The 18969-nt window shown below is 37.3% G+C and overlaps 1 protein-coding gene and 1 non-coding gene across 2 annotated transcripts in view; one reads left to right on the top strand and one right to left on the bottom strand.

Annotated features, from left to right (window-relative positions):
- The window catches only part of LOC114412335 (probable prefoldin subunit 2), a 34936-nt gene extending 15967 nt beyond the window's left edge, over positions 1–18969 (bottom strand). Inside the window, exon 1 of the mRNA XM_028376172.1 lies at positions 18933–18969. The gene's annotated coding sequence lies outside the window, so the exon portion shown is untranslated. The remainder of the gene's footprint in view (positions 1–18932) is intronic.
- Positions 10361–10467, top strand: LOC114413870. Its single transcript, XR_003667014.1, has one exon. It is a non-coding gene; the product is annotated as a small nucleolar RNA R71 (small nucleolar RNA).

Below are 18969 nucleotides of genomic sequence, written 5' to 3'. Positions count from 1 at the left end.
TCTGTTTTGCCGCAAGCAAAAGTGGTCGCTAAGTCCGTCGCAAAACACTATTCACAGCAAAACACCCAAGACTGAAACAGGGGAAACACTTAATGGGAAAACTGAAACAGAACACACACTAAACAAAATACCAGGACACTGAACAACACTAACACACATACTAACACAATACTAACAATTAAACATAAAACACGAAAGGATTAAACACACAACACTAGCTAGCTATTATGAACCTTTGGACACTGCTCCCCGGCAATGGCGCCAAATTTGATCGAGGCCGTACCCGAATCAAATAAACATGAAAATGCAATACCTAGGAAGTGATCCTAGGTCGTTTCCCAACGAGCAATGACAAACCAAATGTTCATAATATACTTGCGCAGTAACAGAAACGATTGGGGGGGGTTGTTTGTTTCGTGATTAAAGAGCAGAACAAGTAAACTGGAATATGAGACTACTAATATTAAAAACGGGTTGTTTCCTCTGATTCAGAAGCCATTCTCTTATCCTAGGTTATAGAGAATTCGTCCCTAACAGTCAACCACTTAATCCAACCCTATTTCAATTTACTAAGCGAAAATCAACTTAGTGTTGTCAATACGTGATTAAGCACCACATACACCAGTTACCCCTTCGTCCATTAAGCATGAACGCAAGTTAGGCTCAGAGGCAATTAATCGAACACGAAGCGTGCACTGATTAATGTTCACGAATTTGGGATAACTGGTGAAGGGAAAACTGCCAGGAAACCACATTACAAACGAAACCTCAAAGAGAGTTGGGCTTCGTCCTCAAAAGAAAACAACACCAGAAAAACTAGCCTTCCATAGATTCAAACAGAAAACGCAAATGAAACATGAAGCAGAAACGTAAATTAACAGAAACGTAAATGAACAGAAATGTAAATGAAACAGAAACGTAAATGAAAGTAGAAGAAGAAGCAAGAATGAAATTGTAATTAGAAGCAGAAAACGGAAAATTGCATTAAGAACGAAAACAGTAGCCTTAGAACAAAAGAACGTGAAAACCTAAAACAAAAGCTCTGAATAATAAAATAGCATAACATAATAGCCTTGCACGAATCCCAAGGCTACTATTTAAAAAGAGTCACTCAAAGTCACTGGGCCCTATTACAATACTCTGGCCCAAAACGAAATAAACACTGAACAACATAAAATAAAATTGCGAAATTTCCTAATTAGAAATTAACTAAGGTAAGCGCTGTTTTATTTTCCCTCTTCAAGTCCATAACCAAAATCCGGATTAATCCCAATGTTTCATTAATTCCTGAAATTAGATTAAAAACATCAAATTAGCTAAATGAGCCCAAATAATAAAACTGCCTGATTAATTGACAATTAAGACCAATCAGTAATTAAAATGGTGCAAAAAGGGTTTAGAAAATAGAAGAAAATGATGGCACATCAGTGATAATTGTCACTAGCTTTGGTTTTCCTCATGTCGTCTCGCTAAGAATGAGCATGAAGACCAAGTTTTGAGGTTTTTTATAGGGAAAAAGAGGAATATTCTTGAAGAAAAAAGGAGGGGAGGTCAGAGAGATGTAAAAATGTGGTCCACCTTTGATTTTAGTTTTTTTTATTTCAATTTAAGCAAATAATATATTTATTATTCAAATTCTAAGAACAATAAATAAATTATTAGATCATACTTGAGTTGTCAAAATAAAAAAAAATGTGCATGATTTTAAATGTAATTAATGTTTTTGAATCCATAAGAATCAAACTCAAGTAGTAGTTGGTTTAGAATAACTCATGAATATTGGTCGATCAACTAAGTTGCACCTCCTTAGTTAATATTTCAAATTTTTATATAAAACATTATGCAATTTTCTAATGTATCTCTTGTCTTTCATATTCAATAGATTATGTCTCTTCTATATATTTTTTTATTTTCTCGCTCCACAATAAATGGTTAAGGATTTAAAGAATGATTAATGCTTCATCAATATTGTAAAATGATAATCTAATGATTTTTTTTTTGTTGAAATGTAAAACAAAATGGACCAAGGGGAGTTTCGAGTAAAAGACGGTGCATCTGAAAACATTTATCTTCTTATTTAATATGTCATTAAGAGCATTTATGGATCACTATATATTAAGAGCATTTAATATTAATTAAGAACATTTATAATAATTTTAAAGCCCAACTCAACTTGGTCAATCGAACAGGTCAGACAAGGAATCAAACATATTGTTGAAGCATAACCCTTTTATGATATTCATGTTTTAATGAAACAAACTTTAAAGAAACAAATTTTAAGTCCTTTAGACTTTTGCTACTAACGTTTGGCTTGAAGTGCTTTCAAAGAAATAAGACTTATCAAGAAGCAAGAAGAAAAGTTGTGAAGCATTAGCCTATGTTAGTTGTTATTCATGAGTTAGTTTGGTATTGAATATTTGCAAAGAAATAGAATTATGCCTCCTATTTATGGTTCTTTTTGTAGGAATTGTACATATTTTATTTATTATGTGATTTTATAGGTTAGGAACTCCAATTTTGTGACCTAATGTTGAATCCAACTCAGTTTCAGGCCAAAGAAGAGAAGATTAAAGCAGCTAATGACTCGCTTAGCGAAGTGTATCCGCTTAACGAGATGCATCCGCTTAGCGAGACATCCTGCCCGCTTAGCGGATGGGAAAACCTAGAAGAGGAGAAGTCAAAGATCTGTGCGCTCAACCAGCCTGCCCAGCGAGGATGTTGTTTCTTCTTGCGCTTAGCGCGTCCACTCTTGCTAAGCGAAAATTCACTAACTCTCGCTTAGCGAGCCATGCTCACTATGTGAGCCTTCGGAAGCTGAAGAGTCCAAGAGCCTTTAAAACAATGAGGTTGGCGGGGTTTTTAAAAAGGGAGACGAGTTTGGAGCAACAGAGAGAGCTTAGTTCAGGAAAAGAGAGAGATTTAGGGTTTAGAGGCTGGAGGAGACATCCTCCACTATCTTCTTCCAATTTGTTTCACCAAAAATAGTTTCTTTTTTAGTTTTGAAGCTTTGTTTGTAATGGAAGGCTAAGCTTCTTTGTTGGGGAGTTCTATTGAACAATCTTGATGTAATATTCTCACTATCTATTTAATGTTATTTTTTTGTGTTCATTGTTTCTATCTATACTTATTTTACATGCTTATGGCTTGATCACCCTTTTGTATGTGTAGTTAGGCTTTTTAGTTTTGGGAAAGACTTTAAAACCTTAGAACTTGATAATGCAAGCTAGAAATCTGTATGTTTAGGAATGAAGTGTGATGATCTAGTCCATTTTATGTTGTAGGCTTAGTGCAACTCTTTTAGAACAAGTTTATTGAGGGATCAAGGATGAAGTCTAAAGAGAGTTAGGCTCATTCATGTGAAGAATCATGGTTTGAGTAGTTTCTCAGCATAAGAACACTAGGATAACGTTAAATAGAGAACCTCGAAGAGAGTTAAGCTTCGTCCTCAGAAGGAAACAACACCAGAAATTTAGCCTTCCATAATTTCAACCAAGAACAAAAAATGCAATGGAAGCTAAAGGCAGAAACGTAAATGAAATTGGAAATGGAAACAAGAATGAAACTAAAGCAGAAACGTAAATGAAACTAAAGGCAAAAGAAGAAATAAAAACGAAATTGCAATTAGAAGCAGAGAATCAAAAAGTGCATTACGTGAACAGTAACAATAAGCTCAAAAAACGTAAAATCCTAAGCCTATGCTCTGAATAATAGTCTAACAGAATAGCCTTGCATGAATCCCAAGGCTGCTTAAAAGAATCACTCAAAGTCACTGGGCCCTATTACATTATTCTGGCCCAAAACGAAATAAACACTGAACAACATAAAATAAAATTGCAATCTCCTTATTAGAAATTAACTAAGGTAAGCGCTGCTTTATTTGCCCTCTTCAAGTCCACAACCAAAATCCAAATTAAGCCCAATGTTTCATTAATTCCTGAAATTAGATTAAAAACATCATATTAGCTGAATGAGCCCAAATAATAAAGCTGCCTAATTAATTTGACAATTAAGACTAATCAATAATTAAAATGGTGCAAAAAGGGTTTAAGAAATAGAAGAAAATGATGACACATCAAAACCCCCCATACTTAGCCTTTTGCACTCCTAGGAAAAATGAAACAAAGAACAAAATCCAAGGATATCAAAGAGAGACAAACAAGAACATTCACATATTTCTCAATGAACATCAAGGAATGAAAGGAATGGGTAACATCTAACATCTAACATGAAGAGATTCGAAAAGTCAAGACATTAATGAAAATCATCCAAGCAACCCAATCATGGCAAGATAGTTAATCAGCTCAAGAATGAAAAGTGATAAAGCCTAACAAGATATACGTTCTATCTCTCAAGTGTCTAGGCTACTATTTACCCTCAAAGCACCCATGAAAACCAACACCACATAAACTTGGCAAGATTCTAAAATTGACAATCAACCCATAAACACAAGCACATGAGGATCGAAAGATCTTTTAAGGTTGTAATGGGGCCAAGGACAAGGTATGGAAAAATATGGAATTTAAACATAAGTGCATATTAAGAAAAAAATAAGAAGACCTAAAGATAAAATTTAAACATAAAGAGCAGAACCAAGAGTCTTATCATTCTTTTTCCATTTAAGATCTTATTCACTCAACTTTATTGCATTTCTTTTTCTTTTTCGATTTTTTTTACTCTGTAGCATTTAAGAAACAACATCTCATTCAGCATGTCCAACATTTAACCAATATAAAATGTACATCAAGTATGGACCAAAATACATCATGAAGCATAGCCAACAAAACATGTTATCCAATGAAACAAAAACCCCCCCACACTTATTCCCAAAACAATTCCAAAGCTCCAAAATTCCTTAAGGATATGGTGATATCATGGTTTTTCACTTAAGGCTTGTAGTGAGCTTCAAAACAAGGAAAGGGAAACAAGGTTCAAAAGGGTTAACAAAGGAATTAATTCAAGGTAAGTCCATTTGGCTAGAGGCTTATAAGAACAAAATTACCTAAATCATTTCCAAATGTGCATGTGAATTAGGAAGCATCAACAAGAATCAAGCCAAGGCTATTGTGCAAGCAATCAATGGGACAAAACACACCAAATGATTATGATGATGGATGGCTCCAATTCTCACAAAGGTAAACTTATCACTTTCGAATTGAGCTTTCAAAACTATCATGACATGTAGAGGAAAATCAAGGATTTCAAATCACAAAATGTCAAGAGACTTTTATTTTCAAAACAATTACCCATTTCTTGAACATATCCTATAATTCAAAGAAAAACATGCAAAGTTGTACATGCAAACAAAATTGACCTAAAATATTAAACTAGAAACCCAACAAAACTAACAAAATTAACAAATTTAACACAACTAACAAAATTAACAAAACCGACAAAACTAGCAAAACCAAAGAACACTCCCCCCCATACTTAAACAACACATTGTCCTCAATGTAGCACAATTAAAAGATTAATAGCAATTAAAACATCAAATAGAATCGGACAAGTGTAATAAAAGCAAAGAAGGAGATAGGAAAAGAAGAACTCCCTAAGTCATGGTGGAGGAAGAGTAGGGTGGAGAAAGGAAGTCTCTTCCACCACTATGTCCACTAAAGAAGGGTTTGTGAGGAATGGCATAAGTCGGTGTCTGTTGACCTTGAAGCTCTTGTTTGTGGAGTCACTTTTGATCTCAATTGTACCATAAGGAAAAACATTAGTAACAACAAAAGGACCAATCCACTTAGACCTTAACTTACCACTCATGAGTCCAAGCCTAGAATTATACAATAACACTTTTTGCCCAACCATGAAGTCCTTCTTAATTATCATGCAATCATGGAACTTCTTGGTCTTTTCTTTGTAGAACTTGGCATTCAGTTGCAACTTTTAGGCGGATCTCATCTAACTCACTCAGTTGCAACTTTCTTTCCTCACCAGCTTGATCCATAGAGAAGTTGCAAGTCTTCACTGCCCAATATGCTTTGTGCTCAATCTCCACTGGAAGATGACATGCCTTTCCAAAGACAACCCGATAAGGAGACATTCCTATGGGTGCTTTGTAGGCAGTCCGATGTGCCCAAAGAGCATCATCAAGCCTGGTACTCCAATCTTTCCTGCTTGGCTGCACAATCTTCTCTAAAATTCTCTTGATCTCCCTGTTAGAAATTTTTGTCTGTCCATTGGTTTGGAGGTGGTATGGTGTGGATACTCTGTGTACCACCCCGTACTTTTTAAGCAAGGCATGCATTGATTTGTTGCAAAAATGGGTTCCTTGATCACTAACGATTACTTTAGGTACTCCAAACATGCAAAACAAATTAGCTCTGACAAAATCTGCAACAACCTTAGCATCATTAGTTCTAGTGGGTTTGGCTTCCACCCATTTTGAAACATAATCAACTGCAAGGAGAATGTAAACATAACCAAAAGAGACAGGAAAAGGACCCATGAAATCTATGCCCCAGACATCAAACACCTCACAGAATAGCATCGGTTGCTGAGGCTTTTGTTGTCGCCATGTAAGTGCACTTCTTGCTCTCTGACACTGCTCACAAGTGCTACAAATCTTCCACGCATCTTTAAAGATTGTGGGCCAATAAAAGCCACATTCAAGCACTTTGCGAGCTGTCCTTTGAACACCCAGATGACCTCTCGGTGCGGAAGAATGACAGAACTGCAGGACTGAGTCAGTCTCATGATCTGGAATGCACCATCTAATGATCTGATCACTGCACAATTTCCACAAGTAAGGGTCATCCCAAATAAAATGCTTAGCATCACTTTTAATTTTATCTTTTTGGGCCTTAGATGCTAAGTGAGGAAAAACAGAAGCAACTAAATAATTGACAATGTTAGCAAACCAGGGAGTAGAAAGAGAATAAGAAATACTATACAGTATATACAAATGATCATCCGGGAAATCATCCCGAATGGGGGAATCCGCATCAGACACATGTTCGATCCGACTCAACTGATCAACAACTAAATTTTGTGCTCCGCTCCTATCACGGATCTCCAAGTCAGACTCTTGGAGCCAAAGCATCCATCAGATCAACCTAGGCTTAGAATCAGCCTTATTCAACAAGTACTTTAGAGCTGCATGGTCAGTAAAAACAATAATGCGGGTACCAAGCAAATAAGATCAAAATTTTTCAAGAGCAAAAACTATGGCTAGTAGCTCTTTCTGAGTAGTAGTATAATTCGCCTGGGCAGCATCTAAAGTCCTAGAAGCATAATATATCACCCTAGGCAATTTATCAATTTTCTGAGCAAGGACAACCCCCAATGCATAATTTGATGCATCACACATAAGCTCAAAAGGGGTTTTCCAGTTGGGTGCCTGGTTGATGGGGGTGGTAGTCAGCGCTCTTTTGAGGCAATCAAAAGCCTATTTGCATTTATCATTAAAGTCAAACTCCACCTCCTTTTGCAACAAGTTGGACAGTGGAAGGGCTACTTTGCTAAAATCTCTTATAAAGCGCCTATAGAATCCTGCATGACCAAGAAAAGATCGCACCTCTCGCACACAAGAGGGGTATGACAATTGTGATATAATAGAATTTTTTGCAAGATCAAAAGAGGATCCGTATACAGTGAAATCATCCATAAACACCTCTATGCAATTTTCTAAAAAATCACTGAAAATACTGATCATGCACCACTGGAAGGTACCAAGGGCATTGCACAGGCCGAAAGACATCCTCCTATAGGCAAAAGTGCCGAAAGGGCAGGTGAATGTGGTTTTTTCCTGATCCTCAGGAGCAATAGTGATTTGCATATAACTAGAAAAACCATCAAGGAAACAGTAGTGAGATTTACCTGCCAGGCGTTCAAGCATCTAGTCAATGAATGACAGGGGGAAATTGTCCATTTTGGTAACCTGGTTCAGCCTCCTATAGTTGACGCAGACTCTCCAACTATTCTGCACCTGAGTAGGAATCAACTCCTCCTTCTCATTTTTTATCACAGTGAGGCTGGTTTTCTTCGGGACTACCTGGACGATACTCACCCATTGGCTGTCGGAGATAGGATAAATGATTCCAGCATACAAAAGCTTGGTTATCTCCTTCTTCACTACATCAAGAATCACCGGGTTGAGTCTTCTCTGTGGCTGTCTTACTGGTTTAGCTCCATCCTCTAAATTTATTCGATGCATACATGTGGATGGGCTAATACCAGGAATGTCCGTCAGGGTCCAGTCTATAGCCTTCTTATGCTTCTTGAGAATAGATAACAACTTCTCCTCTTGCTCATCAGCAAGGGAGGCAGATATAAAAACTGGAAAACTTTTGCTATCATCCTAGTAAGCATATTTTAAATTTGATGGCAGAAGCTTCAATTCTGGTAGAAGGAGATGGTTTCTCAGCTTGTACCTCATAAAGAAAGTCAGAGGTATGTGTACTTCCTTAAACATGGTTAGTTCTATCTGACTCTATAAAATTAATCTCAAGAGGTAAAACACCACCAGACATGCAATCAATATCAATTTCAGATTCACTCTCAGCATCAAATTCTGACATATGATCAAGTACAATTTCAGACTCAATGCATGAAGAGTGAGAGGCATGCAGATTAGAATAAAGATCAATCATGTATTTATCAAAGCGATGGTCAATTATTTCAGCACAAAATACAGAAAGATCTTCAGATGGGTGTTTCATAGCATCCAGAATATTAAAATGAACAGTTATATCACCAAACTCCATAGATAGTGTGCCTGCATATACATCTATCTTAGTTCTAGCAATTTTCATAAAGGGTCTGCCTAGAATAATGGGAACTGATCCTTGAGAAAATCCCTCCTCCATATTCAATATATAAAAATCAACAGGGAAAATCAGTTCACTAACTCTAACTAAGACATCCTCTATGAAACCAGTAGGATAGGCAACACTTCTATTAGCTAAATGAATTACCACATCAGTTGACTGCAAGGGACCTAGAGATAGAGAATTAAAAATAGACAGAGGCATAACACTAACATAAGCTCCTAAATCTAGCATGGCATTGTCAAACTTACTATTCCCTATAATACAAGGTATGCTGAATGTACCTGGATCTTTACATTTTTCAGGGATTTGGGGGACAGATTTACCAATCAATGCGAAGACATTTCTGCCCATGCTAATTCGTTCACTTCCTTTAAGCTTCCGCTTATCAGTGCACAACTCCTTCAAGAATTTAGCATATCTTGGAATTTGCTTTATTGCATCCAGCAGAGGTATGTTTACCTCTACTTTTCTAAATGTTTCCAAGATCTCTTTCTCTGCCTCTTCCATTTTTTTGTTGTGAACTGCTCTTTGAGGGAATGGAAGAGAGATATACTGCTTCTGCAAATCAGAATTACCAGTGGAAGATTCACCTGCACATAAATTGTTAGGTAACTTACTCTTTAAATTTTTGTCATCATCTTTTTCTGGAGTAGAGTGAAGTTGGGTAGTTTCATTTATGGATGAGGAAGGTGCTACTGGTAGAGGTCCTTGACACTGCTTTCCCGATCTCAATGAAATGACACTCACATTTTTGGGATTCTGGACAGATTGAGAAGGCAGCTTGTTAGAATTCTGGGACTGTTGTTGATTCAACCGTGTAGCCAATTATCATATCTGGTTAGTTAAGCTCTGAATAGAGGCTCTGGTCTCTTGTTGAAACTGCATGTTTTGCATAGTCATTTGCCTCAAAAGTTCTTCGAGGGAAGGTTGCGGAGGAGCCTCAACTGTTTGTTGTTTCTGGGGCTGTTGCTGTTGTTGGATTGGTGGACGAATGTATGGTCTGCTTGGGCCAACAACATGTTGGAAGGAAGGAGCAGGCTGCTGTTGTTGTTGTTGAGGGCTAGACCATTTGAGATTAGGGTGATTCCTCCATCCGGGATTGTATCTGTTGCTGGAGAGGTCATAATTGTTCTGCTGTGGTTGATTTTGCTGCTGAGGTTAAGGAGGTCTATTGTAAATGTTTGCAGCATAAGCTTCAGGCTGCTCAATTGCTCCAGGTAGCTGCATAGAAGGGCAAAGGTCTGTATGGTGGTCAGCAGAGGAGCAAAAACCACAGACTCTTGCGACAGGTACATATTTATGATTCAAGGCCAGCTGGGTTAGCAAGTTAACCAAGGCATCTAGTTTACCTTCAAGCTTCTTAGTTTCAGATGATGTAGATGAGTTTGTAGCTACCTCATGCACTCCTCTAATGACTATAGCATCATTTCTGGCGCTAAACTGCTTGGAGTTGGAAGCCATCTTCTCAATTAAATTTCTGGCTTCAGCAGGGGTCATGTCTCCAAGGGCTCCACCACTGGCAGCATCTATCATACTTCTCTCCAATGTTACTGAGTCCTTCATAAAAATATTGGAGAAGAAGCTGCTCCGAAATCTGATGGTGAGGGCAATTGGCACATAGTTTTTTAAATCTCTCCCAATATTCATATAGGCTCTCCCCACTGAGTTGTCTAATACCTGAAATATCTTTTCTGATGGTCGTTGTCCTGGAAGCAGGGAAATTTTTTTTTCTAAGAATACTCTCTTGAGGGCATCCCATCTCGTGATGGACCTTGGAGCAAGGTAATATAGCCAGTCCTTTGCCACTCCCTCTAAAGAATGAGGAAAGGCCTTCAGCAATATGTGATCCTCCTGGACATCTGGTGGTTTCATAGTGGAGCAGACAATATGGAATTCTTTCAGGTGTTTGTGTGGGTCTTCACGTGCAAGGCCATGAAACTTTGGAAGCAAATGGATCAGTCCAGTTTTAAGAACATATGGGACATCCTCATCAGGGTATTGGATGCACAAGCTTTCGTAGGTGAAATCAGGTGCAGCCATTTCCCTTAGAGTCCTCTCACGGGGTGGAGGTTGTGCCATGTTCTCAGAATGTTCAAAATTATAATGCTCAAAATCAGGATGTTCAAAATCACCAATAACAGAATGCACAGACTCACCAGTAATGGAATGCTCAGGATGATCAAAAGGTACAAAATGATGCCTAACTAATCTATGAAATGTCCTATCTATCTCAGGATCAAAGGGTTGTAAGTCAGATGGATTGCCTCTAGTCATACACTACATTCAGCATGCACAACTAGTTGCCTCCTCATGTAAATAAAAGTGTAGGTTTGAACTACAGCTACCCTCAAATGATATCCAAATGACTTGAAATTTTGTGAGCAACCTTATAAAATGATGAGAAGATAGCACATAAAATTTCAAACAAAAATTAAAAGTCTAACTATGGAAGCTAAAAATGGTAGTTTAAGAAAAATAAGAGAATAAAACTTGAAAAATAAAAAACTTTTGACAAAATCACTTTTTTTGGACGATGGAGACCTCAGCCGGCCTATGGCCAACTACCACGGTGTAGGAAACTTTTTTCTACCCCAAATACATATATAATAATAGTGATTCTGATAACCGGAGCAAAAGTTATGGCCGTTTGAAGTTTTGACAAAAATAAAATTTGCTACTTTTTTGAAACTTTCAAATCTGACCAAACTAAAGGCTCTAGCTATTTTCCCCACAAAATATGGATTAAAAGAAGTAACTACAAAAAAATTCAGCCAAAAATAACAGTTCTAGCTACCAAAACAAAAAATCCCAATTAATTCAGCAAGGGTGGTCGCTAAAATCCGTCGCTAAGGGATTTCCACTACTACTTTGTTTTGCCGCAAGCAAAAGTGGTCACTAAATCCGTCGCAAAACACTATTCACAGCAAAACACCCAAAACTGAAACATGGGAAGCGCTTAATAGAAAAACTAAAATAGAACACACACTAAACAAAATAACAAGACACTAAACAACACTAACACAAACACTAACACAACACTAACAATTAAACATAAAACACGAAAGAATTAAACAATAACACAACACTAGCTATTATGAATCTTTGGACACTGCTCCCGGGCAACAGTGCCAAATTAGATCGAGGCCATACCCGAATCAAATAAACATTAAAATGCAGTAACTAGGAAGTGATCCTAGGTCGTTTCCCAACGAGCAATGAAAAACTAAATGTTCATAATATACTTGCAGTAACAGTAACAATGGGGGGGGGGGGGGGGTTTGCTTGTTTTGTGAATTAAAGAACAAGCAAACTGGAATACGAAATTAATAATAGTAAAAATGTGTTGTTTCCTCTGATTCAGAAGCCATTCTCTTGTCCTAGGTTATGAAGAATTCGTCCCTAACAGTCAACCACTTAATCCAACCCTATTTTAATTTGCTAAGTGAAAATCAATTTAGGGCTGTCAATATGTGATTAAGCAACACGTACACCAATTAACCCCTTGTTCATTAAGCACGAATGCAATTTCAGCATAGAGGCAATTAATCGAACACGAAGTGTGCACAGATTAACAAAATGCATGTGGGTTAATTAGTGAAAGGAAAACTGTCAGGAAGCCACAATATAAACAGAACCTCGAAGAGAGTTAAGCTTCATCCTCAGAAGGAAACAACACCAGAAATTTAGCCTTCCATAATTTCAACCAAGAACAGAAAACACAATTGAAGCTAAAGGCAGAAATGTAAATGAAACTGGAAATAGAAACGAGAATGAAACTAAAGCAGAAACGTAAATGAAACTAAAGGCAGAAGAAGAAATAAAAATGAAATTGCAATTAGAAGCAGAGAATCAAAAAGTGCATTGCGTGAACAGTAACAATAAGCTCGAGAAACGTAATTTCAGCCCAAATAAGCCCAATGTTTCATTAATTCCTGAAATTACATTAAAAACATCAAATTAGCTGAATGAGCCCAAATAATAAAACTGCCTAATTAATTTGACAATTAAGACTAATCAGTAATTAAAATGGTGCAAAAAGGATTTAAGAAATAGAAGAAAATGATGACACATCACACATATTATAGTTGAAGGGTATAGTTGCAATTGACCTATAGTTGGGGGGGGGGGGGTTACTTGTTATTTTGGATCCATGATTTTATCATATAAATTTCTTGCTTGATGTAATATGTATTAGAATCTAAAGCATTTGATACTATAGGACTTGCAAAGGACAAATTCAGTCACGGTTACTGTGAATAATCTCCTCCAAATGTGATGAATCAAGGTATTATTTTACTCCTCAAGGAATATGAAGAATCAAGGACATAGAGTTACTACAATTGTCCTTGGAAAGGCACACGCTTTCATTTTATGTATATAGAGTCAACACATTCAATCTGTTGTACTCAAGAAAGATAGCAAAAAATATAGGCATTTTCTTTCTTTCTTTGTCTTCTCCTTGATTTTGTAGTAAAATAAATGTGGGGTGTGTTCCCAAGTTGGGTAAGTTCCTATCTGTCATGGTTCCATTTCAATTGTAATTTTGAATTTGCTGCTACCTCCAAAATATGATGTAATTTTCTTTCCACTCCCCACTCCATTTTGTGGGGTTGGCAGAGAGAGTGAGGGGAATATCAATTATCTTCAAGTGACTCAATCTGAGTCATGCAACATCTAATTCGAATGTGATCTAAAACTATAAAATAGATTCTCTATTATCACGGTGTGATTGGTAGATGGTAGCAGAAAATAATTGGCTAAAGTGCACATTTGATCTCCCTATTTTAGTAAAGCTGTGATTTTGGTTTCCCTGGTTTCTAATTCAGACATTTGGTGTCTCTTGTTTGAAAAATTCATAATTTTGGTGATGTCGTTAAATCCTAACGATGATAGTTAGGAGTAATGTGTTGACTCACTAATTGTTGATGTGGCATGTACTGGGTAACTGTTAGTCGGTGAATACGACTAACTTTTGTGTTTAAAACTTGTGTAAATTGTATCAAACTCCTCCAAGTTATGATTATTTTGTAGTGTTATAAGTTCTTTTAGTTAAAGATACTTAATAAATACTTAGTGATTCTATTTTGTGTGTTTAATAATCATTTTCTCTCAATTTCAGATTAATTAGGCAAGTTTGTGAAGTGCTGATTTTTACCTTCTCGCTAAGCCAATCTGCTGGCTAAGCCAATCTGCTGGCTAAGCGAGCCATCCGCTGAGCGCAACCCTCCTCAGCTGAGCGCGAGGAAGAATCTGGAAGAAGGATGAGCTGTGCATGTTCGCTAAGCGAAGGGTCATCCCGCTAAGCGCACCACTTCAGTTCATTCGCTAAGCGAGAAAAGCACGCGCTAAGTCGATATTCAGTAATGTGCATTGAGCGGATCAGAGTTGTGCTAAGTGCACGAGCACGAACAAAGCCACCTATTTAAGCCTGAAATCAGAATTAGAGAGGGAGTTTGGCCATTTTTCTTGAGGAGCTCTTGCATGTCTTCAGTTCTAGAGAGAGAGGTCCAAGTTCTAGAGAGTTTAAGAGATTTTGTTGTGTGAAGATCTGCAGAGACCAGACCTGGAAAAGGAAGCCGTCCTGAGAGCGTGAGCTGAGTTTGTGAGTGATTGAGAGGTCCTAGAGGTGGAGGAGACATCCCCACCACTTGTATTTCTGCAATCTTTCATCTTTCTCTTTTCTTTGTTGCAAAGGAAGCTTCCCAAATATGGAAAGCTAAATCCTCTGTTGGATCTTCCTTCTAGGTACTTGATGTAAATATCTTTTTATCTATTTAATGATGTTTTGTGTGTTCACTGTGCTATCATAACTTCATTCTACCATTCCTTTACCTTGATCACGTAGATGCATGTGTCCTTAGGATCATTCAACAGTGGAAACTGGTCTGATTCTTAGAACTTGATAGGACGGGGCTAGTTTGTCGTATTTTCATGAGGAATCGGGGTACGGTAATCTAGTTGTTGTATGTTTGTCTTAATGCGGTCATGGTTGAGTTTAGTCCAACAAGAGGAATTTGCGGACGATGCTTGATCAGGATTAGGCTAGACTATCATGAGGAATCGAGGTTTAGCATTTCAGGAGACACCATAGAACACACAAGCATTATTAAATAGAGAATATCCTTTAAGCATCAGGCACCTACTAGGAAGACCAATGTGTCACCTTCTTTTCTTCACGCATAATTTCTCACGTGATTTTCCCTTCTTAATAGTTAGTTTACACATCTGTTCATATAAATACATCTCTTTTCACACTATACACTTGTTTACTGAAATAGCTTTTCCAAGTAACACAAGTTCCCTGAGAGTTCGATACTCGATTCTTACCGTTTTATATTACTTGCGCAATCTGGTGCACTTGCAGGAAGCAAACAAGTTTTTGGTGCCGTTGTCGAGAAACTTATTTTTATTTGGAAAGTTAGATCATTTTTAGGTGTCTATTCTTTATTCGTTATTCTTTGATTATCTGTGAATATTTGTTCTCAATTCATTTTTGTCTTCTCTTATTGAATTGGATAACCGCTGTGTCTGTTAGTATTTTATATGCATAGATCTCCCACAGGCAATTTAGTTCCTCTGGACTTAGAAATTGAAGCTACATTGAGAAAGAACAGGGTCGAGAGGAGAAGGAAACTTCTGCAAGACAGAACAGTTGCATCTATTCTTGAGGAAGAAACTCATTTTTCTTATTCATTATCACCTGATTCACCATCATCAAGGGAATCCGCTACTCAATTGTCTGAAGCCGCCATCATGGCAGACGAGCAACACCAAAGGATCACCCTTGAGAATTATTCAAGCAGCTCAGTACCACAATTCTTTACTTGCATTGCACGTCCTGAAGTGCAAGCTCACAACATCAACTACCTGCATTCTTTAATTCATTTAATACAGGGAAATTTATTCCAAGGATTACCTAATGAAGACCCCTATGCACATTTGGCAACGTTCATTGAAATATGCAACACAGTTAAGATTGTCGGTGTGCCGATGAAGCTATTAGACTCAACCTATTCTCATTCTCATTGGTAGGAGAGGCCAAGAGGTGGCTTCACTCATTTAAAGGTAACAGTCTAAAAACCTAGGAAGAGGTTGTTGAAAAGTTCCTAAAGAAATACTTCCCAGAGTCCAAGACCGCGGAACGGAAAGCTGCAATCTCTTCATTTCATCAGTTCCCTGATGAATCTCTGAGTGAAGCATTGGAGAGGTTTAGAGGTTTATTGAGAAGAACTCCCACCCATGGGTTTTTAGAGCCAATCCAATTGAATATGTTCATAGATGGGTTGAGACCACAAACCAAGCAACTACTAGATGCTTTTTTAGGGGGAAAAATAAAGCTGAAGACCCCGGAAGAAGCAACTGAGCTAATTGAGAATATGTCAGCCAGTGATCACGCCATTCTGTAAGACAGAACCCATCAACCCACAAAGAAAAGTTTGTTAGAACTATCATCACATGACTCTTTATTGGCACAAAATAAGTTGCTTTCTAAGCAACTTGAGATTTTAACAGAAACACTTGGTAAGTTGCCAACTAAACTGTCTATTGGTTAACCTTCACATTCTTCTGTTTTGCAGGTTACAGGTTGTACCATCTGTGGTGAGGCTCATGAAACAGGTCAATGTATTCCCATTGAAAAAAACAATCAAGGAATTCATTATATGAGAAATCAACAGTGACAATGGTATATTCAAGGAGGATTTTCAGGCTTCCAATAGAGTCCTTATAATCAACAAGGACAGTGGAGGTCACACCCTGGTAATCAGTTCAACAAAGACCAGGGTGGACCTTCGAATAGGCCAATCCAGCAAGGGCCTAACATCTTTCAGAGGATTACTAAGCTGGAAGAGACTTTGACTCAGTTTATGCAGGTAACAATGTCAAATCATAAAAGCACTGAGTCAGCACTGAAGAACCTTAAGGTCCAGGTGGGACAACTGGCCAAGCAGATAGCTGACAAGTCATCCAACAATTTTTGGCAAATACAAAGAAGAATCCCAAGGAGGAATGCAAAGCTGTGATGACAAGAAGTAAAAGGTTTGTGGAGAATGAGGAAGAGAAGAGTGTTGGACTCAAGAAGAAAGTTGTTGAAGAGAAAGGTACTGATGGCAAGAAAAATGATGAGCGAGGTGAAAATAATCAGGAAAAAGAGAAACAAATAATGGTCAATAAAAAAGAATTGAATGACCAAGAAAAAGAAAAAGAAGTAGAAAAAGAAAAAGAAAATAAAAAAATTGAAAAAGATGAAAAAAAATGAGAATGAAAAGAAAAGTAGAAGTGAAAAAGCTGTGAATGAAGCTGCGGAAGTACCATATCCTGTGGTACCTTCCAAGAAGGAGAAGGATCGTCATTTGGAGAGATTTTTAGATATTTTCAGGAAACTAGAGATAACAATGCCCTTCGAAGAAGCTTTACAACAAATGCCACTCTACTCCAAATTCTTGAATGATATGTTAATAAGGAAACATAAGTACATTCACCAGGAAAACATTGTAGTGGAAGGAAATTGTAGCGCTGTGATTCAAAAGATCCTTCCACCTAAGCATAAAGACCCTGGGAGTGTATCTATTCCTTGTTCAATTGGAGAAGTCGCTGTGGGAAAGGCTCTTATTGACTTAGGAGCCAGTATAAATTTAATGCAACTCTCCATGTGTAGAAGGTTGGGGGAGTTGGAGATAATGCCCACTAATATGACTTTACAACTGGCTGACCGCTCCATTACCGGACCATATGGAGTAATTGAAGATGTGTTGGTTAGAGTGAAACATTTTATCTTCTCGACAGACTTCATGGTAATGGATATCTGTGAAGATACTGACATTTCTGTAATATTGGGAAGGCCATTCATGTTAACTGCAAGCTTCATAGTTGACATGGGTAGAAAGAAGCTGGAAATGGGTTTTGAGGAGTAATGTGTTGACTCACTAATTGTTGATGTGGCATGTACTGGGTAACTGTTAGTTAGTGAATACGACTAACTTTTGTGTTTAAAACTTGTGTAAATTGTATCAAAGTCCACCAAGTTATGGTTATTTTGTAGTGTTATAAGTTCTTTTAGTTAAAGATAGGTAATAAATACTTAGTAATTCTATTTTGCGCGTTTAATAATCATTTTCTTTCAATTTCAGATTAATTAGGCAAGTTTATGAAGTGCTGATTTTTACCTTCTCACTAAGCCAATCTGCTGGCTTAGCGAGCCATCCGCTGAGCACAACCCTCCTCGGCTTAGCGCAAGGAAGAATCTGGAAGAAGGATGAGCTGTGCATGTTCGCTAAGCGAAATATCTAAAGGCCAAATGCATTGCTCGGTGGGTGGTGGCCACCACTAAAAACACTATGGCAGTTGGCATAGTAGCCACTTTAGCAAAGAAAGTGAGATAACCAAAAACTTCATAAATTTGTAAAAATAGACATTAGATGGTCCTAGGATTATTAAAAGTTAATAACTTTTATTTTATACCTTAGGAAGAAAGAAAACAATAGCAACAGGCCAGATGGAAGAGGAATAAAAAAATAAAACAGCACAGCAATCACACACACACAAAAAAAATCATGCCTGGGTTAACTATATTATTATGAGTATAGCAGTAAAATCTAAAATCACATTCAGCAGTAGTTATTAGAAACACAAACAAATGACATGACCTATCCCCTTAACAAAAGGAAAGACAAGTACATAGACAGTGATTTCTGATCCCTAATTAGTTTGAGGGTGTCAATGCATTAAAAGCACCTAATTCGTTGTAGAGCACTAGAAGAAGTGGATTAGGTTAAAGCAAGAAGTTTGACACCTCATAAGAGCATGATTCCATGACAGTTGATATCAAATGAGTATAACAATTTATGTAACAAATTTTCCACTAATCAAAGAGATAACAAGTTAGTAGCTTAATCATTAACTCAATTTCAATAGTAAAGTTTGAAACTTTAGATGACCAAAAATCAATCATGCAATTCAATACACCTCACAAGGGCATATAATTAGATTTCAACGACGAAAATCAATATCCAACAAACTCAAAAACCACAGAACCCCATCCATCAGTTAGATTATTTCCATTCACGCAATGCCTAGCCTTCAACATGGAATCAACACTAAAACCTTTTGGCGTATCTGGACACACGGTGTTCAATTGAAAATAAATTAATAAATAGAAGAACTTACGAGATTGAAGGTCAAAACGCAGAACGGGGTCGTCGCT

This window comes from Glycine soja, chromosome 5, assembly GCF_004193775.1.
Source record: "Glycine soja cultivar W05 chromosome 5, ASM419377v2, whole genome shotgun sequence".
Taxonomy (NCBI): Eukaryota; Viridiplantae; Streptophyta; class Magnoliopsida; order Fabales; family Fabaceae; genus Glycine; species Glycine soja.
Note: the sequence above shows the minus strand (reverse complement) of the source record. Positions and strands in the feature narration are given on the sequence as shown.